We start from the raw sequence: 20499 nt of genomic DNA on the forward strand, positions 1-20499 counted from the left end.
CGGGGTCCTGCCGGGGCGGGCTGACCGCCAGGCTGGCGGTGAGGCGCAAGCGCCAGCGAAAGTGGGCCTCAAGAGGCAGCCCGCCGTCCCCGCCCCCGTCTACGGCCATACCACCCTGGACGCGCCCGATCTCGTCTGATCTCGGAAGCTAAGCAGGGTCGGGCCTGGTTAGTACTTGGATGGGAGACCGCCTGGGAATACCGGGTGCTGTAGGCTTTTTGCCTCCCGCTCCGCCTTCTCCTTTAACTCGCCCGCGGGCGGTGGCCGCCGGCTCCGCCCGCGCCGGGGCCCCGCGGCAGGCCCCGCCTCCTCAGGCCCCTCCCACCACGGCGCGCGCGCCGGAGGGGGCGCTCCCCGCCGGCCCGGCCCGCCAGGCGACCAGAAGGCGGCCCTGGAAGGCAGCCGCACCCCAGACGCCCCCGGGGTGCCTGGCCCGGACCCAGGCTCCGCCGCGGGCCCGGTTGCCGTCCCTTCGGCCAGCGAGCCCCTCGACCTGCACCTGGCCGCCCCCACCGGCGCCCCGCCCCGGGGCCGCCACCTGTGTGCCGGTGGGTGTGTCCCTCCACAGCTCCCTCCGGCAAAAGCCCCGCCCCCCGCCGTGTCGCCGCCGCGGCCGGGTGCGGGAGCGGGATCGAGGGCAGGGGCCGCTTCCCCGGGCCTGCCGGCCGCCAGGGGCGGGCTCCTGAGCCCGGCGGGTGGTGTGCGGGCAAGGGTGGCCTCGCCGGGGCTGAGGGGCCGTGGCGACACGATGGTGGCTCCCAGTGGCTTCGGGCCAGCTGCTGTCGGGCAGGAGGGCCGGCCCGGGCTGCGGCTGGGCGGCGCCTAGCGCCGCGTGGGCGGGCAGGGGCGATGCCCAAGGGACCGCGGGCCCCGGGCCCTGAAGCCTCCGGGGCCACGTCCCTGTGAGCGACGGGCCGGATCTTGGGCGGGGCGCCAAGCGCGGAAGGGTTCGCTGGGTCACGCCCGCCCTCGGCTGGGAGGGGGTGGCCAAACCCTCCGCCTCCGCCACCGCCCGGTACCCGAGACCTCCGTTCCCCCTGCCTGGGCGGGCGACGGGGTCCTGCCGGGGCGGGCTGACCGCCAGGCTGGCGGTGAGGCGCAAGCGCCAGCGAAAGTGGGCCTCAAGAGGCAGCCCGCCGTCTCCCCCCCTGTCTACGGCCATACCACCCTGGACGCGCCCGATCTCGTCTGATCTCGGAAGCTAAGCAGGGTCGGGCCTGGTTAGTACTTGGATGGGAGACCGCCTGGGAATACCGGGTGCTGTAGGCTTTTTGCCTCCCGCTCCGCCTTCTCCTTTAACTCGCCCGCGGGCGGTGGCCGCCGGCTCCGCCCGCGCCGGGGCCCCGCTGCAGGCCCCGCCTCCTCAGGCCCCTCCCACCACGGCGCGCGCGCCGGAGGGGGCGCTCCCCGCCGGCCCGGCCCGCCAGGCGACCAGAAGGCGGCCCTGGAAGGCAGCCGCACCCCAGACGCCCCCGGGGTGCCTGGCCCGGACCCAGGCTCCGCCGCGGGCCCGGTTGCCGTCCCTTCGGCCAGTGAGCCCCTCGACCTGCACCTGGCCGCCCCCACCGGCGCCCCGCCCCGGGGCCGCCACCTGTGTGCCGGTGGGTGTGTCCCTCACAGCTCCCTCCGGCAAAAGCCCCGCCCCCGCCGTGTCGCCGCCGCGGCCGGGTGCGGGAGCGGGATCGAGGGCAGGGGCCGCTTCCCCGGGCCTGCCGGCCGCCAGGGGCGGGCTCCTGAGCTCGGCGGGTGGTGTGCGGGCAAGGGTGGCCTCGCCGGGGCTGAGGGGCCGTGGCGACACGATGGTGGCTCCCAGTGGCTTCGGGCCAGCTGCTGTCGGGCAGGAGGGCCGGCCCGGGCTGCGGCTGGGCGGCGCCTAGCGCCGCGTGGGCGGGCAGGGGCGATGCCCAAGGGACCGTGGGCCCCGGGCCCTGAAGCCTCCGGGGCCACGTCCCTGTGAGCGACGGGCGGGATCTTGGCGGGGCGCCAAGCGCCGAAGGGTTCGCTGGGTCACGCCCGCCCTCGGCTGGGAGGGGGTGGCCAAACCCTCCGCCTCCGCCACCGCCCGGTACCCGAGACCTCCGTTCCCCCTGCCTGGGCGGGCGACGGGGTCCTGCCGGGGCGGGCTGACCGCCAGGCTGGCGGTGAGGCGCAAGCGCCAGCGAAAGTGGGCCTCAAGAGGCAGCCCGCCGTCCCCGCCCCCGTCTACGGCCATACCACCCTGAACGCGCCCGATCTCGTCTGATCTCGGAAGCTTAAGCAGGGTCGGGCCTGGTTAGTACTTGGATGGGAGACCGCCTGGGAATACCGGGTGCTGTAGGCTTTTTGCCTCCCGCTCCGCCTTCTCCTTTACTCGCCCGCGGGCGGTGGCCGCCGGCTCCGCCCGCGCCGGGGCCCCGCTGCAGGCCCCTCCTCCTCAGGCCCCTCCCACCACGGCGCACGCGCCGGAGGGGGCGCTCCCCGCCGGCCCGGCCCGCCAGGCGGCCAGAAGGCGGCCCTGGAAGGCAGCCGCACCCCAGACGCCCCCAGGGTGCCTGGCCCGGACCCAGGCTCCGCCGCGGGCCCGGTTGCCGTCACTTCGGCCAGCGAGCCCCTCGACCTGCACCTGGCCGCCCCCTCCGGCGCCCCGCCCCGGGGCCGCCACCTGTGTGCCGGTGGGTGTGTCCCTCCACAGCTCCCTCCGGCAAAAGCCCCGCCCCCCGCCGTGTCGCCGCCGCGGCCAGGTGCGGGAGCGGGATCGAGGGCAGGGGCCGATTCCCCGGGCCTGCCGGCCGCCAGGGGCGGGCTCCTGAGCTCGTCGGGTGGTGTGCGGGCAAGGGCGGCCTCGCCGGGGCTGAGGGGCCGTGGCGACACGATGGTGGCTCCCAGTGGCTTCGGGCCAGCTGCTGTCGGGCAGGAGGGCCGGCCCGGGCTGCGGCTGGGCGGCGCCTAGCGCCGCGTGGGCGGGCAGGGGCGATGCCCAAGGGACCGCGGGCCCCGGGCCCTGAAGCCTCCGGGGCCACGTCCCTGTGAGCGACGGGCCGGATCTTGGGCGGGGCGCCAAGCGCCGAAGGGTTCGCTGGGTCACGCCCGCCCTCGGCTGGGAGGGGGTGGCCAAACCCTCCGCCTCCGCCACCGCCCGGTACCCGAGACCTCCGTTCCCCCTGCCTGGGCGGGCGACGGGGTCCTGCCGGGGCGGGCTGACCGCCAGGCTGGCGGTGAGGCGCTAGCGCCAGCGAAAGTGGGCCTCAAGAGGCAGCCCGCCGTCCCCGCCCCCGTCTACGGCCAACCACCCTGAACGCGCCCGATCTCGTCTGATCTCGGAAGCTAAGCAATGTCGGGCCTGGTTAGTACTTGGATGGGAGACCGCCTGGGAATACCGGGTGCTGTAGGCTTTTTGCCTCCCGCTCCGCCTTCTCCTTTAACTCGCCCGCGGGTGGTGGCCGCCGGCTCCGCCCGCGCCGGGGCCCCGCTGCAGGCCCCGCCTCCTCAGGCCCCTCCCACCACGGCGCGCGCGCCGGAGGGGGCGCTCCCCGCCGGCCCGGCCCGCCAGGCGGCCAGAAGGCGGCCCTGGAAGGCAGCCGCACCCCAGACGCCCCCGGGGTGCCTGGCCCGGACCCACGCTCCGCCGCGGGCCCGGTTGCCGTCCCTTCGGCCAGCGAGCCCCTCGACCTGCACCTGGCCGCCCCCACCGGCGCCCCGCCCCGGGGCCGCCACCTGTGTGCCGGTGGGTGTGTCCCTCCACAGCTCCCTCCGGGAAAAGCCCCGCCGCCCGCCGTGTCGCCGCCGCGCCCGGGTGCGGGAGCGGGATCGAGGGCCGGGGCCGCTTCCCCGGGCCTGCCGGCCGCCAGGGGCGGGCTACTGAGCCCGGCGGGTGGTGTGCGGGCAAGGGTGGCCTCGCCGGGGCTGAGGGGCCGTGGCGACACGATGGTGGCTCCCAGTGGCTTCGGGCCAGCTGCTGTCGGGCAGGAGGGCCGGCCCGGGCTGCGGCTGGGCGGCGCCTAGCGCCGCGTGGGCGGGCAGGGGCGATGCCCAAGGGACCGCGGGCCCCGGGCCCTGAAGCCTCCGGGGCCACGTCCCTGTGAGCGACGGGCGGGATCTTGGGCGGGGCGCCAAGCGCCGAAGGGTTCGCTGGGTCACGCCCGCCCTCGGCTGGGAGGGGGTGGCCAAACCCTCCGCCTCCGCCACCGCCCGGGACCCGAGACCTCCGTTCCCCCTGCCTGGGCGGGCGACGGGGTCCTGCCGGGGCGGGCTGACCGCCAGGCTGGCGGTGAGGCGCAAGCGCCAGCGAAAGTGGGCCTCAAGAGGCAGCCCGCCGTCCCCGCCCCCGTCTACGGCCATACCACCCTGAACGCGCCCGATCTCGTCTGATCTCGGAAGCTTAAGCAGGGTCGGGTCTGGTTAGTACTTGGATGGGAGACCGCCTGGGAATACCGGGTGCTGTAGGGTTTTTGCCTCCCGCTCCGCCTTCTCCTTTAACTCGCCCGCGGGTGGTGGCCGCCGGCTCCGCCCGCGCCGGGGCCCCGCTGCAGGCCCCGCCTCCTCAGGCCCCTCCCACCACGGCGCGCGCGCCGGAGGGGGCGCTCCCCGCCGGCCCGGCCCGCCAGGCGGCCAGAAGGCGGCCCTGGAAGGCAGCCGCACCCCAGATGCCCCCGGGGTGCCTGGCCCGGACCCAGGCTCCGCCGCGGGCCCGGTTGCCGTCCCTTCGGCCAGCGAGCCCCTCGACCTGCACCTGGCCGCCCCCACCGGCGCCCCGCCCCGGGGCCGCCACCTGTGTGCCGGTGGGTGTGTCCCTCCACAGCTCCCTCCGGGAAAAGCCCCGCCGCTCGCCGTGTCGCCGCCGCGGCCGGGTGCGGGATCGGGATCGAGGGCCGGGGCCGCTTCCCTGGGCCTGCCGGCCGCCAGGGGCGGGCTACTGAGCCCGGCGGGTGGTGTGCGGGCAAGGGTGGCCTCGCCGGGGCTGAGGGGCCGTGGCGACACGATGGTGGCTCCCAGTGGCTTCGGGCCAGCTGCTGTCGGGCAGGAGGGCCGGCCCGGGCTGCGGCTGGGCGGCGCCTAGCGCCGCGTGGGCGGGCAGGGGCGATGCCCAAGGGACCGCGGGCCCCGGGCCCTGAAGCCTCCGGGGCCACGTCCCTGTGAGCGACGGGCGGGATCTTGGGCGGGGCACCAAGCGCCGAAGGGTTCGCTGGGTCACGCCCGCCCTCGGCTGGGGGGGGGTGGCCAAACCCTCCGCCTCCGCCACCGCCCGGTACCCGAGACCTCCGTTCCCCCTGCCTGGGCGGGCGACGGGGTCCTGCCGGGGAGGGCTGACCGCCAGGCTGGCGGTGAGGCGCAAGCGCCAGCGAAAGTGGGCCTCAAGAGGCAGCCCGCCGTCCCCGCCCCCGTCTACGGCCATACCACCCTGAACGCGCCCGATCTCGTCTGATCTCGGAAGCTTAAGCAGGGTCGGGCCTGGTTAGTACTTGGATGGGAGACCGCCTGGGAATACCGGGTGCTGTAGGCTTTTTGCCTCCCGCTCCGCCTTCTCCTTTACTCACCCGCGGGCGGTGGCCGCCGGCTCCGCCCGCGCCGGGGCCCCGCTGCTGGCCCCTCCTCCTCAGGCCCCTCCCACCACGGCGCACGCGCCGGAGGGGGCGCTCCCCGCCGGCCCGGCCCGCCAGGCGGCCAGAAGGCGGCCCTGGAAGGCAGCCGCACCACAGACGCCCCCAGGGTGCCTGGCCCGGACCCAGGCTCCGCCGCGGGCCCGGTTGCCGTCCCTTCGGCCAGCGAGCCCCTCGACCTGCACCTGGCCGCCCCCACCGGCGCCCCGCCCCGGGGCCGCCACCTGTGTGCCGGTGGGTGTGTCCCTCCACAGCTCCCTCCGGCAAAAGCCCCGCCCCCCGCCGTGTCGCCGCCGCGGCCGGGTGCGGGAGCGGGATCGAGGGCAGGGGCCGCTTCCCCGGGCCTGCCGGCCGCCAGGGGCGGGCTCCTGAGCTCGGCGGGTGGTGTGCGGGCAAGGGTGGCCTCGCCGGGGTTGAGGGGCCGTGGCGACACGATGGTGGCTCCCAGTGGTTTCGGGCCAGCTGCTGTCGGGCAGGAGGGCCGGCCCGGGCTGCGGCTGGCGGCGCCTAGCGCCGCGTGGGTGGGCAGGGGCGATGCCCAAGGGACCGCGGGCCCCGGGCCCTGAAGCCTCCGGGGCCACGTCCCTGTGAGCGACGGGCCGGATCTTGGGCGGGGCGCCAAGCGCCGAAAGGTTCGCTGGGTCACGCCCGCCCTCGGCTGGGAGGGGGTGGCCAAACCCTCCGCCTCCGCCACCGCCCGGTACCCGAGACCTCCGTTCCCCCTGCCTGGGCGGGCGACGGGATCCTGCCGGGGCGGGCTGACCGCCAGGCTGGCGGTGAGGCGCAAGCGCCAGCGAAAGTGGGCCTCAAGAGGCAGCCCGCCGTCCCCGTCCCGTCTACGGCCATACCACCCTGAACGCGCCCGATCTCGTCTGATCTCGGAAGCTAAGCAGGGTCGGGCCTGGTTAGTACTTGGATGGGAGACCGCCTGGGAATACCGGGTGCTGTAGGCTTTTTGCCTCCCGCTCCGCCTTCTCCTTTAACTCGCCCGCGGGCGGGGGCCGCCGGCTCCGCCCGCGCCGGGGCCCCGCTGCAGGCCCCGCCTCCTCAGGCCCCTCCCACCACGGCGCGCGCGCCGGAGGGGGCGCTCCCCGCCGGCCCGGCCCGCCAGGGGGCCAGAAGTCGGCCCTGGAAGGCAGCCGCACCCCAGACGCCCCCGGGGTGCCTGGCCCGGACCCAGGCTCCGCCGCGGGCCCGGTTGCCGTGCCTTCGGCCAGCGAGCCCGTCGACCTGCACCTGGCCGCCCCCACCGGCGCCCCGCCCCGGGGCCGCCACATGTGTTCCGGTGGGTGTGTCCCTCCACAGCTCCCTCCGGCAAAATCCCCGCCCCCGCCGTGTCGCCGCCGCGGCCGTGCGCGGGAGCGGGATCGAGGGCAGGGGCCGCTTCCCCGGGCCTGCCGGCCGCCAGGGGCGGGCTCCTGAGCTCGGCGGGTGGTGTGCGGGCAAGGGTGGCCTCGCCGGGGCTGAGGGGCCGTGGCGACACGATGGTGGCTCCCAGTGGCTTCGGGCCAGCTGCTGTCGGGCAGGAGGGCCGGCCCGGGATGCGGCCGGGCGGCGCCTAGCGCCGCGTGGTCTGGCAGGGGCGATGCCCAAGGGACCGCGGGCCCCGGGCCCTGAAGCCTCCGGGGCCACGTCCCTGTGAGCGACGGGCCGGATCTTGGGCGGGGCGCCAAGCGCCGAAGGGTTCGCTGGGTCACGCCCGCCCTCGGCTGGGAGGGGGTGGCCAAACCCTCCGCCTCCGCCACCGCCCGGTACCCGAGACCTCCGTTCCCCCTGCCTGGGCGGGCGACGGGTTCCTGCCGGGGCGGGCTGACCGCCAGGCTGGCGGTGAGGCGCAAGCACCAGCGAAAGTGGGCCTCAAGAGGCAGCCCGCCGTCCCCGCCCCCGTCTACGGCCATACCACCCTGAACGCGCCCGATCTCGTCTGATCTCGGAAGCTTAAGCAGGGTCGGGCCTGGTTAGTACTTGGATGGGAGACCGCCTGGGAATACCGGGTGCTGTAGGCTTTTTGCCTCCCGCTCCGCCTTCTCCTTTACTCGCCCGCGGGCGGTGGCCGCCGGCTCCGCCCGCGCCGGGGCCCCGCTGCAGGCCCCTCCTCCTCAGGCCCCTCCCACCAGGGCGCACGCGCCGGAGGGGGCGCTCCCCGCCGGCCCGGCCCGCCAGGCGGCCAGAAGGCGGCCCTGGAAGGCAGCCGCACCCCAGACGCCCCCAGGGTGCCTGGCCCGGACCCAGGCTCCGCCGCGGGCCCGGTTGCCGTCACTTCGGCCAGCGAGACCCTCGACCTGCACCTGGCCGCCCCCTCCGGCGCCCCGCCCCGGGGCCGCCACCTGTGTGCCGGTGGGTGTGTCCCTCCACAGCTCCCTCCGGCAAAAGCCCCGCCCCCCGCCGTGTCGCCGCCGCGGCCAGGTGCGGGAGCGGGATCGAGGGCAGGGGCCGATTCCCCGGGCCTGCCGGCCGCCAGGGGCGGGCTCCTGAGCTCGTCGGGTGGTGTGCGGGCAAGGGTGGCCTCGCCGGGGCTGAGGGGCCGTGGCGACACGATGGTGGCTCCCAGTGGCTTCGGGCAAGCTGCTGTCGGGCAGGAGGGCCGGCCCGGGCTGCGGCTGGGCGGCGCCTAGCGCCGCGTGGGCGGGCAGGGGCGATGCCCAAGGCACCGCGGGCCCCGGGCCCTGAAGCCTCCGGGGCCACGTCCCTGTGAGCGACGGGCCGGATCTTGGGCGGGGCGCCAAGCGCCGAAGGGTTCGCTGGGTCACGCCCGCCCTCGGCTGGGAGGGGGTGGCCAAACCCTCCGCCTCCGCCACCGCCCGGTACCCGAGACCTCCGTTCCCCCTGCCTGGGCGGGCGACGGGGTCCTGCCGGGGCGGGCTGACCGCCAGGCTGGCGGTGAGGCGCAAGCGCCAGCGAAAGTGGGCCTCAAGAGGCAGCCCGCCGTCCCCGCCCCCGTCTACGGCCATACCACCCTGAACGCGCCCGATCTCGTCTGATCTCGGAAGCTTAAGCAGGGTCGGGTCTGGTTAGTACTTGGATGGGAGACCGCCTGGGAATACCGGGTGCTGTAGGCATTTTGCCTCCCGCTCCGCCTTCTCCTTTAACTCGCCCGCGGGTGGTGGCCGCCGGCTCCGCCCGCGCCGGGGCCCCTCTGCAGGCCCCGCCTCCTCAGGCCCCTCCCACCACGGCGCGCGCGCCGGAGGGGGCGCTCCCCGCCGGCCCGGCCCGCCAGGCGGCCAGAAGGCGGCCCTGGAAGGCAGCCGCACCCCAGACGCCCCCGGGGTGCCTGGCCCGGACCCAGGCTCCGCCGCGGGCCCGGTTGCCGTCCCTTCGGCCAGCGAGCCCCTCGACCTGCACCTGGCCGCCCCCACCGGCGCCCCGCCCCGGGGCCGCCACCTGTGTGCCGGTGGGTGTGTCCCTCCACAGCTCCCTCCGGCAAAAGCCCCGCCCCCGCCGTGTCGCCGCCGCGGCCGGGTGCGGGAGCGGGATCGAGGGCAGGGGCCGCTTCCCCGGGCCTGCCGGCCGCCAGGGGCGGGCTCCTGAGCTCGGCGGGTGGTGTGCGGGCAAGGGTGGCCTCGCCGGGGCTGAGGGGCCGTGGCGACACGATGGTGGCTCCCAGTGGCTTCGGGCCAGCTGCTGTCGGGCAGGAGGGCCGGCCCGGGCTGCGGCCGGGCGGCGCCTAGCGCCGCGTGGGCGGTCAGGGGCGATGCCCAAGGGACCGCGGGCCCCGGGCCCTGAAGCCTACGGGGCCACGTCCCTGTGAGCGACGGGCCGGATCTTGGGCGGGGCGCCAAGCGCCGAAGGGTTCGCTGGGTCACGCCCGCCCTCGGCTGGGAGGGGGTGGCCAAATCCTCCGCCTCCGCCACCGCCCGGTACCCGAGACCTCCGTTCCCCCTGCCTGGGCGGGCGACGGGGTCCTGCCGGGGCGGGCTGACCGCCAGGCTGGCGATGAGGCGCAAGCGCCAGCGAAAGTGGGCCTCAAGAGGCAGCCCGCCGTCCCCGCCCCCGTCTACGGCCATACCACCCTGAACGCGCCCGATCTCGTCTGATCTCGGAAGCTAAGCAGGGTCGGGCCTGGTTAGTACTTGGATGGGAGACCGCCTGGGAATACCGGGTGCTGTAGGCTTTTTGCCTCCCGCTCCGCCTTCTCCTTTAACTCGCCCGCGGGCGGTGGCCGCCGGCTCCGCCCGCGCCGGGGCCCCGCTGCAGGCCCCGCCTCCTCAGGCCCCTCCCACCACGGCGCGCGCGCCGGAGGGGGCGCTCCCCGCCGGCCCGGCCCGCCAGGCGGCCAGAAGGCGGCCCTGGAAGGCAGCCGCACCCCAGACGACCCCGGGGTGCCTGGCCCGGACCCAGGCTCCGCCGCGGGCCCGGTTGCCGTCCCTTCGGCCAGCGAGCCCCTCGACCTGCACCTGGCCGCCCCCACCGGCGCCCCGCCCCGGGGCCGCCACCTGTGTGCCGGTGGGTGTGTCCCTCCACAGCTCCCTCCGGCAAAAGCCCCGCCCCCCGCCGTGTCGCCGCCGCGGCCGGGTGCGGGAGCGGGATCGAGGGCAGGGGCCGCTTCCCCGGGCCTGCCGGCCGCCAGGGGCGGGCTCCTGAGCCCGGCGGGTGGTGTGCGGGCAAGGGTGGCCTCGCCGGGGCTGAGGGGCCGTGGCGACACGATGGTGGCTCCCAGTGGCTTCGGGCCAGCTGCTGTCGGGCAGGAGGGCCGGCCCGGGCTGCGGCTGGGCGGCGCCTAGCGCCGCGTGGGCGGGCAGGGGCGATGCCCAAGGGACCGCGGGCCCCGGGCCCTGAAGCCTCCGGGGCCACGTCCCTGTGAGCGACGGGCCGGATCTTGGGCGGGGCGCCAAGCGCCGAAGGGTTCGCTGGGTCACGCCCGCCCTCGGCTGGGAGGGGGTGGCCAAACCCTCCGCCTCCGCCACCGCCCGGTACCCGAGACCTCCGTTCCCCCTGCCTGGGCGGGCGACGGGGTCCTGCCGGGGCGGGCTGACCGCCAGGCTGGCGGTGAGGCGCAAGCGCCAGCGAAAGTGGGCCTCAAGGGGCAGCCCGCCGTCCCCGTCCCGTCTACGGCCATACCACCCTGAACGCGCCCGATCTCGTCTGATCTCGGAAGCTAAGCAGGGTCGGGCCTGGTTAGTACTTGGGTGGGAGACCGCCTGGGAATACCGGGTGCTGTAGGCTTTTTGCCTCCCGCTCCGCCTTCTCCTTTAAATCGCCCGCGGGCGGTGGCCGCCGGCTCCGCCCACGCCGGGGCCCCGCTGCAGGCCCCGCCTCCTCAGGCCCCTCCCACCACGGCGCGCGCGCCGGAGGGGGCGCTCCCCGCCGGCCCGGCCCGCCAGGCGACCAGAAGGCGGCCCTGGAAGGCAGCCGCACCCCAGACGCCCCCGGGGTGCCTGGCCCGGACCCAGGCTCCGCCGCGAGCCCGGTTGCCGTCCCTTCGGCCAGCGAGCCCCTCGACCTGCACCTGGCCGCCCCCACCGGCGCCCCGCCCCGGGGCCGCCACCTGTGTGCCGGTGGGTGTGTCCCTCCACAGTTCCCTCCGGCAAAAGCCCCGCCCCCCGCCGTGTCGCCGCCGCGGCCGGGTGCGGGAGCGGGATCGAGGGCAGGGGCCGCTTCCCCGGGCCTGCCGGCCGCCAGGGGCGGGCTCCTGAGCTCGGCGGGTGGTGTGCGGGCAAGGGTGGCCTCGCCGGGGCTGAGGGGCCGTGGCGACACGATGGTGGCTCCCAGTGGCTTCGGGCCAGCTGCTGTCGGGCAGGAGGGCCGGCCCGGGCTGCGGCTGGGCGGCGCCTAGCGCCGCGTGGGCGGGCAGGGGCGATGCCCAAGGCACCGCGGGCCCCGGGCCCTGAAGCCTCCGGGGCCACGTCCCTGTGAGCGACGGGCCGGATCTTGGGCGGGGCGCCAAGCGCCGAAGGGTTCGCTGGGTCACGCCCGCCCTCGGCTGGGAGGGGGTGGCCAAACCCTCCGCCTCCGCCACCGCCCGGTACCCGAGACCTCCGTTCCCCCTGCCTGGGCGGGCGACGGGGTCCTGCCGGGGCGGGCTGACCGCCAGGCTGGCGGTGAGGCGCAAGCGCCAGCGAAAGTGGGCCTCAAGAGGCAGCCCGCCGTCCCCGCCCCCGTCTACGGCCATACCACCCTGGACGCGCCCGATCTCGTCTGATCTCGGAAGCTAAGCAGGGTCGGGCCTGGTTAGTACTTGGATGGGAGACCGCCTGGGAATACCGGGTGCTGTAGGCTTTTTGCCTCCCGCTCCGCCTTCTCCTTTAACTCGCCCGCGGGCGGTGGCCGCCGGCTCCGCCCGCGCCGGGGCCCCGCGGCAGGCCCCGCCTCCTCAGGCCCCTCCCACCACGGCGCGCGCGCCGGAGGGGGCGCTCCCCGCCGGCCCGGCCCGCCAGGCGACCAGAAGGCGGCCCTGGAAGGCAGCCGCACCCCAGACGCCCCCGGGGTGCCTGGCCCGGACCCAGGCTCCGCCGCGGGCCCGGTTGCCGTCCCTTCGGCCAGCGAGCCCCTCGACCTGCACCTGGCCGCCCCCACCGGCGCCCCGCCCCGGGGCCGCCACCTGTGTGCCGGTGGGTGTGTCCCTCCACAGCTCCCTCCGGCAAAAGCCCCGCCCCCCGCCGTGTCGCCGCCGCGGCCGGGTGCGGGAGCGGGATCGAGGGCAGGGGCCGCTTCCCCGGGCCTGCCGGCCGCCAGGGGCGGGCTCCTGAGCCCGGCGGGTGGTGTGCGGGCAAGGGTGGCCTCGCCGGGGCTGAGGGGCCGTGGCGACACGATGGTGGCTCCCAGTGGCTTCGGGCCAGCTGCTGTCGGGCAGGAGGGCCGGCCCGGGCTGCGGCTGGGCGGCGCCTAGCGCCGCGTGGGCGGGCAGGGGCGATGCCCAAGGGACCGCGGGCCCCGGGCCCTGAAGCCTCCGGGGCCACGTCCCTGTGAGCGACGGGCCGGATCTTGGGCGGGGCGCCAAGCGCGGAAGGGTTCGCTGGGTCACGCCCGCCCTCGGCTGGGAGGGGGTGGCCAAACCCTCCGCCTCCGCCACCGCCCGGTACCCGAGACCTCCGTTCCCCCTGCCTGGGCGGGCGACGGGGTCCTGCCGGGGCGGGCTGACCGCCAGGCTGGCGGTGAGGCGCAAGCGCCAGCGAAAGTGGGCCTCAAGAGGCAGCCCGCCGTCTCCCCCCCTGTCTACGGCCATACCACCCTGGACGCGCCCGATCTCGTCTGATCTCGGAAGCTAAGCAGGGTCGGGCCTGGTTAGTACTTGGATGGGAGACCGCCTGGGAATACCGGGTGCTGTAGGCTTTTTGCCTCCCGCTCCGCCTTCTCCTTTAACTCGCCCCCGGGCGGTGGCCGCCGGCTCCGCCCGCGCCGGGGCCCCGCTGCAGGCCCCGCCTCCTCAGGCCCCTCCCACCACGGCGCGCGCGCCGGAGGGGGCGCTCCCCGCCGGCCCGGCCCGCCAGGCGACCAGAAGGCGGCCCTGGAAGGCAGCCGCACCCCAGACGCCCCCGGGGTGCCTGGCCCGGACCCAGGCTCCGCCGCGGGCCCGGTTGCCGTCCCTTCGGCCAGTGAGCCCCTCGACCTGCACCTGGCCGCCCCCACCGGCGCCCCGCCCCGGGGCCGCCACCTGTGTGCCGGTGGGTGTGTCCCTCACAGCTCCCTCCGGCAAAAGCCCCGCCCCCGCCGTGTCGCCGCCGCGGCCGGGTGCGGGAGCGGGATCGAGGGCAGGGGCCGCTTCCCCGGGCCTGCCGGCCGCCAGGGGCGGGCTCCTGAGCTCGGCGGGTGGTGTGCGGGCAAGGGTGGCCTCGCCGGGGCTGAGGGGCCGTGGCGACACGATGGTGGCTCCCAGTGGCTTCGGGCCAGCTGCTGTCGGGCAGGAGGGCCGGCCCGGGCTGCGGCTGGGCGGCGCCTAGCGCCGCGTGGGCGGGCAGGGGCGATGCCCAAGGGACCGTGGGCCCCGGGCCCTGAAGCCTCCGGGGCCACGTCCCTGTGAGCGACGGGCGGGATCTTGGCGGGGCGCCAAGCGCCGAAGGGTTCGCTGGGTCACGCCCGCCCTCGGCTGGGAGGGGGTGGCCAAACCCTCCGCCTCCGCCACCGCCCGGTACCCGAGACCTCCGTTCCCCCTGCCTGGGCGGGCGACGGGGTCCTGCCGGGGCGGGCTGACCGCCAGGCTGGCGGTGAGGCGCAAGCGCCAGCGAAAGTGGGCCTCAAGAGGCAGCCCGCCGTCCCCGCCCCCGTCTACGGCCATACCACCCTGAACGCGCCCGATCTCGTCTGATCTCGGAAGCTTAAGCAGGGTCGGGCCTGGTTAGTACTTGGATGGGAGACCGCCTGGGAATACCGGGTGCTGTAGGCTTTTTGCCTCCCGCTCCGCCTTCTCCTTTACTCGCCCGCGGGCGGTGGCCGCCGGCTCCGCCCGCGCCGGGGCCCCGCTGCAGGCCCCTCCTCCTCAGGCCCCTCCCACCACGGCGCACGCGCCGGAGGGGGCGCTCCCCGCCGGCCCGGCCCGCCAGGCGGCCAGAAGGCGGCCCTGGAAGGCAGCCGCACCCCAGACGCCCCCAGGGTGCCTGGCCCGGACCCAGGCTCCGCCGCGGGCCCGGTTGCCGTCACTTCGGCCAGCGAGCCCCTCGACCTGCACCTGGCCGCCCCCTCCGGCGCCCCGCCCCGGGGCCGCCACCTGTGTGCCGGTGGGTGTGTCCCTCCACAGCTCCCTCCGGCAAAAGCCCCGCCCCCCGCCGTGTCGCCGCCGCGGCCAGGTGCGGGAGCGGGATCGAGGGCAGGGGCCGATTCCCCGGGCCTGCCGGCCGCCAGGGGCGGGCTCCTGAGCTCGTCGGGTGGTGTGCGGGCAAGGGCGGCCTCGCCGGGGCTGAGGGGCCGTGGCGACACGATGGTGGCTCCCAGTGGCTTCGGGCCAGCTGCTGTCGGGCAGGAGGGCCGGCCCGGGCTGCGGCTGGGCGGCGCCTAGCGCCGCGTGGGCGGGCAGGGGCGATGCCCAAGGGACCGCGGGCCCCGGGCCCTGAAGCCTCCGGGGCCACGTCCCTGTGAGCGACGGGCCGGATCTTGGGCGGGGCGCCAAGCGCCGAAGGGTTCGCTGGGTCACGCCCGCCCTCGGCTGGGAGGGGGTGGCCAAACCCTCCGCCTCCGCCACCGCCCGGTACCCGAGACCTCCGTTCCCCCTGCCTGGGCGGGCGACGGGGTCCTGCCGGGGCGGGCTGACCGCCAGGCTGGCGGTGAGGCGCTAGCGCCAGCGAAAGTGGGCCTCAAGAGGCAGCCCGCCGTCCCCGCCCCCGTCTACGGCCAACCACCCTGAACGCGCCCGATCTCGTCTGATCTCGGAAGCTAAGCAATGTCGGGCCTGGTTAGTACTTGGATGGGAGACCGCCTGGGAATACCGGGTGCTGTAGGCTTTTTGCCTCCCGCTCCGCCTTCTCCTTTAACTCGCCCGCGGGTGGTGGCCGCCGGCTCCGCCCGCGCCGGGGCCCCGCTGCAGGCCCCGCCTCCTCAGGCCCCTCCCACCACGGCGCGCGCGCCGGAGGGGGCGCTCCCCGCCGGCCCGGCCCGCCAGGCGGCCAGAAGGCGGCCCTGGAAGGCAGCCGCACCCCAGACGCCCCCGGGGTGCCTGGCCCGGACCCACGCTCCGCCGCGGGCCCGGTTGCCGTCCCTTCGGCCAGCGAGCCCCTCGACCTGCACCTGGCCGCCCCCACCGGCGCCCCGCCCCGGGGCCGCCACCTGTGTGCCGGTGGGTGTGTCCCTCCACAGCTCCCTCCGGGAAAAGCCCCGCCGCCCGCCGTGTCGCCGCCGCGCCCGGGTGCGGGAGCGGGATCGAGGGCCGGGGCCGCTTCCCCGGGCCTGCCGGCCGCCAGGGGCGGGCTACTGAGCCCGGCGGGTGGTGTGCGGGCAAGGGTGGCCTCGCCGGGGCTGAGGGGCCGTGGCGACACGATGGTGGCTCCCAGTGGCTTCGGGCCAGCTGCTGTCGGGCAGGAGGGCCGGCCCGGGCTGCGGCTGGGCGGCGCCTAGCGCCGCGTGGGCGGGCAGGGGCGATGCCCAAGGGACCGCGGGCCCCGGGCCCTGAAGCCTCCGGGGCCACGTCCCTGTGAGCGACGGGCGGGATCTTGGGCGGGGCGCCAAGCGCCGAAGGGTTCGCTGGGTCACGCCCGCCCTCGGCTGGGAGGGGGTGGCCAAACCCTCCGCCTCCGCCACCGCCCGGGACCCGAGACCTCCGTTCCCCCTGCCTGGGCGGGCGACGGGGTCCTGCCGGGGCGGGCTGACCGCCAGGCTGGCGGTGAGGCGCAAGCGCCAGCGAAAGTGGGCCTCAAGAGGCAGCCCGCCGTCCCCGCCCCCGTCTACGGCCATACCACCCTGAACGCGCCCGATCTCGTCTGATCTCGGAAGCTTAAGCAGGGTCGGGTCTGGTTAGTACTTGGATGGGAGACCGCCTGGGAATACCGGGTGCTGTAGGGTTTTTGCCTCCCGCTCCGCCTTCTCCTTTAACTCGCCCGCGGGTGGTGGCCGCCGGCTCCGCCCGCGCCGGGGCCCCGCTGCAGGCCCCGCCTCCTCAGGCCCCTCCCACCACGGCGCGCGCGCCGGAGGGGGCGCTCCCCGCCGGCCCGGCCCGCCAGGCGGCCAGAAGGCGGCCCTGGAAGGCAGCCGCACCCCAGATGCCCCCGGGGTGCCTGGCCCGGACCCAGGCTCCGCCGCGGGCCCGGTTGCCGTCCCTTCGGCCAGCGAGCCCCTCGACCTGCACCTGGCCGCCCCCACCGGCGCCCCGCCCCGGGGCCGCCACCTGTGTGCCGGTGGGTGTGTCCCTCCACAGCTCCCTCCGGGAAAAGCCCCGCCGCTCGCCGTGTCGCCGCCGCGGCCGGGTGCGGGATCGGGATCGAGGGCCGGGGCCGCTTCCCTGGGCCTGCCGGCCGCCAGGGGCGGGCTACTGAGCCCGGCGGGTGGTGTGCGGGCAAGGGTGGCCTCGCCGGGGCTGAGGGGCCGTGGCGACACGATGGTGGCTCCCAGTGGCTTCGGGCCAGCTGCTGTCGGGCAGGAGGGCCGGCCCGGGCTGCGGCTGGGCGGCGCCTAGCGCCGCGTGGGCGGGCAGGGGCGATGCCCAAGGGACCGCGGGCCCCGGGCCCTGAAGCCTCCGGGGCCACGTCCCTGTGAGCGACGGGCGGGATCTTGGGCGGGGCACCAAGCGCCGAAGGGTTCGCTGGGTCACGCCCGCCCTCGGCTGGGGGGGGGTGGCCAAACCCTCCGCCTCCGCCACCGCCCGGTACCCGAGACCTCCGTTCCCCCTGCCTGGGCGGGCGACGGGGTCCTGCCGGGGAGGGCTGACCGCCAGGCTGGCGGTGAGGCGCAAGCGCCAGCGAAAGTGGGCCTCAAGAGGCAGCCCGCCGTCCCCGCCCCCGTCTACGGCCATACCACCCTGAACGCGCCCGATCTCGTCTGATCTCGGAAGCTTAAGCAGGGTCGGGCCTGGTTAGTACTTGGATGGGAGACCGCCTGGGAATACCGGGTGCTGTAGGCTTTTTGCCTCCCGCTCCGCCTTCTCCTTTACTCACCCGCGGGCGGTGGCCGCCGGCTCCGCCCGCGCCGGGGCCCCGCTGCTGGCCCCTCCTCCTCAGGCCCCTCCCACCACGGCGCACGCGCCGGAGGGGGCGCTCCCCGCCGGCCCGGCCCGCCAGGCGGCCAGAAGGCGGCCCTGGAAGGCAGCCGCACCACAGACGCCCCCAGGGTGCCTGGCCCGGACCCAGGCTCCGCCGCGGGCCCGGTTGCCGTCCCTTCGGCCAGCGAGCCCCTCGACCTGCACCTGGCCGCCCCCACCGGCGCCCCGCCCCGGGGCCGCCACCTGTGTGCCGGTGGGTGTGTCCCTCCACAGCTCCCTCCGGCAAAAGCCCCGCCCCCCGCCGTGTCGCCGCCGCGGCCGGGTGCGGGAGCGGGATCGAGGGCAGGGGCCGCTTCCCCGGGCCTGCCGGCCGCCAGGGGCGGGCTCCTGAGCTCGGCGGGTGGTGTGCGGGCAAGGGTGGCCTCGCCGGGGTTGAGGGGCCGTGGCGACACGATGGTGGCTCCCAGTGGTTTCGGGCCAGCTGCTGTCGGGCAGGAGGGCCGGCCCGGGCTGCGGCTGGCGGCGCCTAGCGCCGCGTGGGTGGGCAGGGGCGATGCCCAAGGGACCGCGGGCCCCGGGCCCTGAAGCCTCCGGGGCCACGTCCCTGTGAGCGACGGGCCGGATCTTGGGCGGGGCGCCAAGCGCCGAAAGGTTCGCTGGGTCACGCCCGCCCTCGGCTGGGAGGGGGTGGCCAAACCCTCCGCCTCCGCCACCGCCCGGTACCCGAGACCTCCGTTCCCCCTGCCTGGGCGGGCGACGGGATCCTGCCGGGGCGGGCTGACCGCCAGGCTGGCGGTGAGGCGCAAGCGCCAGCGAAAGTGGGCCTCAAGAGGCAGCCCGCCGTCCCCGTCCCGTCTACGGCCATACCACCCTGAACGCGCCCGATCTCGTCTGATCTCGGAAGCTAAGCAGGGTCGGGCCTGGTTAGTACTTGGATGGGAGACCGCCTGGGAATACCGGGTGCTGTAGGCTTTTTGCCTCCCGCTCCGCCTTCTCCTTTAACTCGCCCGCGGGCGGGGGCCGCCGGCTCCGCCCGCGCCGGGGCCCCGCTGCAGGCCCCGCCTCCTCAGGCCCCTCCCACCACGGCGCGCGCGCCGGAGGGGGCGCTCCCCGCCGGCCCGGCCCGCCAGGGGGCCAGAAGTCGGCCCTGGAAGGCAGCCGCACCCCAGACGCCCCCGGGGTGCCTGGCCCGGACCCAGGCTCCGCCGCGGGCCCGGTTGCCGTGCCTTCGGCCAGCGAGCCCGTCGACCTGCACCTGGCCGCCCCCACCGGCGCCCCGCCCCGGGGCCGCCACATGTGTTCCGGTGGGTGTGTCCCTCCACAGCTCCCTCCGGCAAAATCCCCGCCCCCGCCGTGTCGCCGCCGCGGCCGTGCGCGGGAGCGGGATCGAGGGCAGGGGCCGCTTCCCCGGGCCTGCCGGCCGCCAGGGGCGGGCTCCTGAGCTCGGCGGGTGGTGTGCGGGCAAGGGTGGCCTCGCCGGGGCTGAGGGGCCGTGGCGACACGATGGTGGCTCCCAGTGGCTTCGGGCCAGCTGCTGTCGGGCAGGAGGGCCGGCCCGGGATGCGGCCGGGCGGCGCCTAGCGCCGCGTGGTCTGGCAGGGGCGATGCCCAAGGGACCGCGGGCCCCGGGCCCTGAAGCCTCCGGGGCCACGTCCCTGTGAGCGACGGGCCGGATCTTGGGCGGGGCGCCAAGCGCCGAAGGGTTCGCTGGGTCACGCCCGCCCTCGGCTGGGAGGGGGTGGCCAAACCCTCCGCCTCCGCCACCGCCCGGTACCCGAGACCTCCGTTCCCCCTGCCTGGGCGGGCGACGGGGTCCTGCCGGGGCGGGCTGACCGCCAGGCTGGCGGTGAGGCGCAAGCACCAGCGAAAGTGGGCCTCAAGAGGCAGCCCGCCGTCCCCGCCCCCGTCTACGGCCATACCACCCTGAACGCGCCCGATCTCGTCTGATCTCGGAAGCTTAAGCAGGGTCGGGCCTGGTTAGTACTTGGATGGGAGACCGCCTGGGAATACCGGGTGCTGTAGGCTTTTTGCCTCCCGCTCCGCCTTCTCCTTTACTCGCCCGCGGGCGGTGGCCGCCGGCTCCGCCCGCGCCGGGGCCCCGCTGCAGGCCCCTCCTCCTCAGGCCCCTCCCACCACGGCGCACGCGCCGGAGGGGGCGCTCCCCGCCGGCCCGGCCCGCCAGGCGGCCAGAAGGCGGCCCTGGAAGGCAGCCGCACCCCAGACGCCCCCAGGGTGCCTGGCCCGGACCCAGGCTCCGCCGCGGGCCCGGTTGCCGTCACTTCGGCCAGCGAGACCCTCGACCTGCACCTGGCCGCCCCCTCCGGCGCCCCGCCCCGGGGCCGCCACCTGTGTGCCGGTGGGTGTGTCCCTCCACAGCTCCCTCCGGCAAAAGCCCCGCCCCCCGCCGTGTCGCCGCCGCGGCCAGGTGCGGGAGCGGGATCGAGGGCAGGGGCCGATTCCCCGGGCCTGCCGGCCGCCAGGGGCGGGCTCCTGAGCTCGTCGGGTGGTGTGCGGGCAAGGGTGGCCTCGCCGGGGCTGAGGGGCCGTGGCGACACGATGGTGGCTCCCAGTGGCTTCGGGCAAGCTGCTGTCGGGCAGGAGGGCCGGCCCGGGCTGCGGCTGGGCGGCGCCTAGCGCCGCGTGGGCGGGCAGGGGCGATGCCCAAGGCACCGCGGGCCCCGGGCCCTGAAGCCTCCGGGGCCACGTCCCTGTGAGCGACGGGCCGGATCTTGGGCGGGGCGCCAAGCGCCGAAGGGTTCGCTGGGTCACGCCCGCCCTCGGCTGGGAGGGGGTGGCCAAACCCTCCGCCTCCGCCACCGCCCGGTACCCGAGACCTCCGTTCCCCCTGCCTGGGCGGGCGACGGGGTCCTGCCGGGGCGGGCTGACCGCCAGGCTGGCGGTGAGGCGCAAGCGCCAGCGAAAGTGGGCCTCAAGAGGCAGCCCGCCGTCCCCGCCCCCGTCTACGGCCATACCACCCTGAACGCGCCCGATCTCGTCTGATCTCGGAAGCTTAAGCAGGGTCGGGTCTGGTTAGTACTTGGATGGGAGACCGCCTGGGAATACCGGGTGCTGTAGGCATTTTGCCTCCCGCTCCGCCTTCTCCTTTAACTCGCCCGCGGGTGGTGGCCGCCGGCTCCGCCCGCGCCGGGGCCCCTCTGCAGGCCCCGCCTCCTCAGGCCCCTCCCACCACGGCGCGCGCGCCGGAGGGGGCGCTCCCCGCCGGCCCGGCCCGCCAGGCGGCCAGAAGGCGGCCCTGGAAGGCAGCCGCACCCCAGACGCCCCCGGGGTGCCTGGCCCGGACCCAGGCTCCGCCGCGGGCCCGGTTGCCGTCCCTTCGGCCAGCGAGCCCCTCGACCTGCACCTGGC

General features: G+C 77.0%; 16 non-coding genes and 4 pseudogenes across 16 annotated transcripts; all 20 read left to right on the top strand.

Annotated features, from left to right (window-relative positions):
- Positions 1–97: 97 nt before the first annotated feature.
- Positions 98–216, top strand: LOC149745929 (5S ribosomal RNA). The gene has a single exon (XR_016390392.1). It is a non-coding gene; the product is annotated as a 5S ribosomal RNA (ribosomal RNA).
- Positions 217–1150: 934 nt separating this feature from the next.
- On the top strand, positions 1151–1269 carry LOC149745930 (5S ribosomal RNA). The gene has a single exon (XR_016390403.1). It is a non-coding gene; the product is annotated as a 5S ribosomal RNA (ribosomal RNA).
- Positions 1270–2200: 931 nt separating this feature from the next.
- On the top strand, positions 2201–2320 carry LOC149745931 (5S ribosomal RNA). The gene has a single exon (XR_016390331.1). It is a non-coding gene; the product is annotated as a 5S ribosomal RNA (ribosomal RNA).
- A 933-nt stretch (positions 2321–3253) lies between these two features.
- On the top strand, positions 3254–3371 carry LOC149745932 (5S ribosomal RNA; annotated as a pseudogene).
- A 934-nt stretch (positions 3372–4305) lies between these two features.
- On the top strand, positions 4306–4425 carry LOC149745933 (5S ribosomal RNA; annotated as a pseudogene).
- A 934-nt stretch (positions 4426–5359) lies between these two features.
- Positions 5360–5479, top strand: LOC149745934 (5S ribosomal RNA). Its single transcript, XR_016390332.1, has one exon. It is a non-coding gene; the product is annotated as a 5S ribosomal RNA (ribosomal RNA).
- Positions 5480–6410: 931 nt separating this feature from the next.
- LOC149745935 (5S ribosomal RNA) lies at positions 6411–6529 on the top strand. The gene has a single exon (XR_016389189.1). It is a non-coding gene; the product is annotated as a 5S ribosomal RNA (ribosomal RNA).
- A 933-nt stretch (positions 6530–7462) lies between these two features.
- LOC149745936 (5S ribosomal RNA) lies at positions 7463–7582 on the top strand. The gene has a single exon (XR_016390333.1). It is a non-coding gene; the product is annotated as a 5S ribosomal RNA (ribosomal RNA).
- A 933-nt stretch (positions 7583–8515) lies between these two features.
- Positions 8516–8635, top strand: LOC149745937 (5S ribosomal RNA). Its single transcript, XR_016390408.1, has one exon. It is a non-coding gene; the product is annotated as a 5S ribosomal RNA (ribosomal RNA).
- A 933-nt stretch (positions 8636–9568) lies between these two features.
- LOC149745938 (5S ribosomal RNA) lies at positions 9569–9687 on the top strand. The gene has a single exon (XR_016389190.1). It is a non-coding gene; the product is annotated as a 5S ribosomal RNA (ribosomal RNA).
- Positions 9688–10620: 933 nt separating this feature from the next.
- On the top strand, positions 10621–10739 carry LOC149745939 (5S ribosomal RNA). Its single transcript, XR_016390749.1, has one exon. It is a non-coding gene; the product is annotated as a 5S ribosomal RNA (ribosomal RNA).
- A 934-nt stretch (positions 10740–11673) lies between these two features.
- LOC149745940 (5S ribosomal RNA) lies at positions 11674–11792 on the top strand. Its single transcript, XR_016390414.1, has one exon. It is a non-coding gene; the product is annotated as a 5S ribosomal RNA (ribosomal RNA).
- A 934-nt stretch (positions 11793–12726) lies between these two features.
- LOC149745941 (5S ribosomal RNA) lies at positions 12727–12845 on the top strand. Its single transcript, XR_016390425.1, has one exon. It is a non-coding gene; the product is annotated as a 5S ribosomal RNA (ribosomal RNA).
- A 931-nt stretch (positions 12846–13776) lies between these two features.
- On the top strand, positions 13777–13896 carry LOC149745942 (5S ribosomal RNA). Its single transcript, XR_016390334.1, has one exon. It is a non-coding gene; the product is annotated as a 5S ribosomal RNA (ribosomal RNA).
- A 933-nt stretch (positions 13897–14829) lies between these two features.
- On the top strand, positions 14830–14947 carry LOC149745943 (5S ribosomal RNA; annotated as a pseudogene).
- Positions 14948–15881: 934 nt separating this feature from the next.
- On the top strand, positions 15882–16001 carry LOC149745944 (5S ribosomal RNA; annotated as a pseudogene).
- A 934-nt stretch (positions 16002–16935) lies between these two features.
- LOC149745945 (5S ribosomal RNA) lies at positions 16936–17055 on the top strand. Its single transcript, XR_016390335.1, has one exon. It is a non-coding gene; the product is annotated as a 5S ribosomal RNA (ribosomal RNA).
- Positions 17056–17986: 931 nt separating this feature from the next.
- LOC149745946 (5S ribosomal RNA) lies at positions 17987–18105 on the top strand. The gene has a single exon (XR_016389191.1). It is a non-coding gene; the product is annotated as a 5S ribosomal RNA (ribosomal RNA).
- A 933-nt stretch (positions 18106–19038) lies between these two features.
- On the top strand, positions 19039–19158 carry LOC149745947 (5S ribosomal RNA). The gene has a single exon (XR_016390336.1). It is a non-coding gene; the product is annotated as a 5S ribosomal RNA (ribosomal RNA).
- Positions 19159–20091: 933 nt separating this feature from the next.
- Positions 20092–20211, top strand: LOC149745948 (5S ribosomal RNA). The gene has a single exon (XR_016390409.1). It is a non-coding gene; the product is annotated as a 5S ribosomal RNA (ribosomal RNA).
- Positions 20212–20499: the final 288 nt, after the last annotated feature.

This window comes from Delphinapterus leucas, chromosome 19 (assembly GCF_059928025.1).
Source record: "Delphinapterus leucas isolate spDelLeu-1000000601 "Yukka" chromosome 19, BTC_Dleu_Yukka2, whole genome shotgun sequence".
Lineage (NCBI taxonomy): Eukaryota > Metazoa > Chordata > Mammalia > Artiodactyla > Monodontidae > Delphinapterus > Delphinapterus leucas.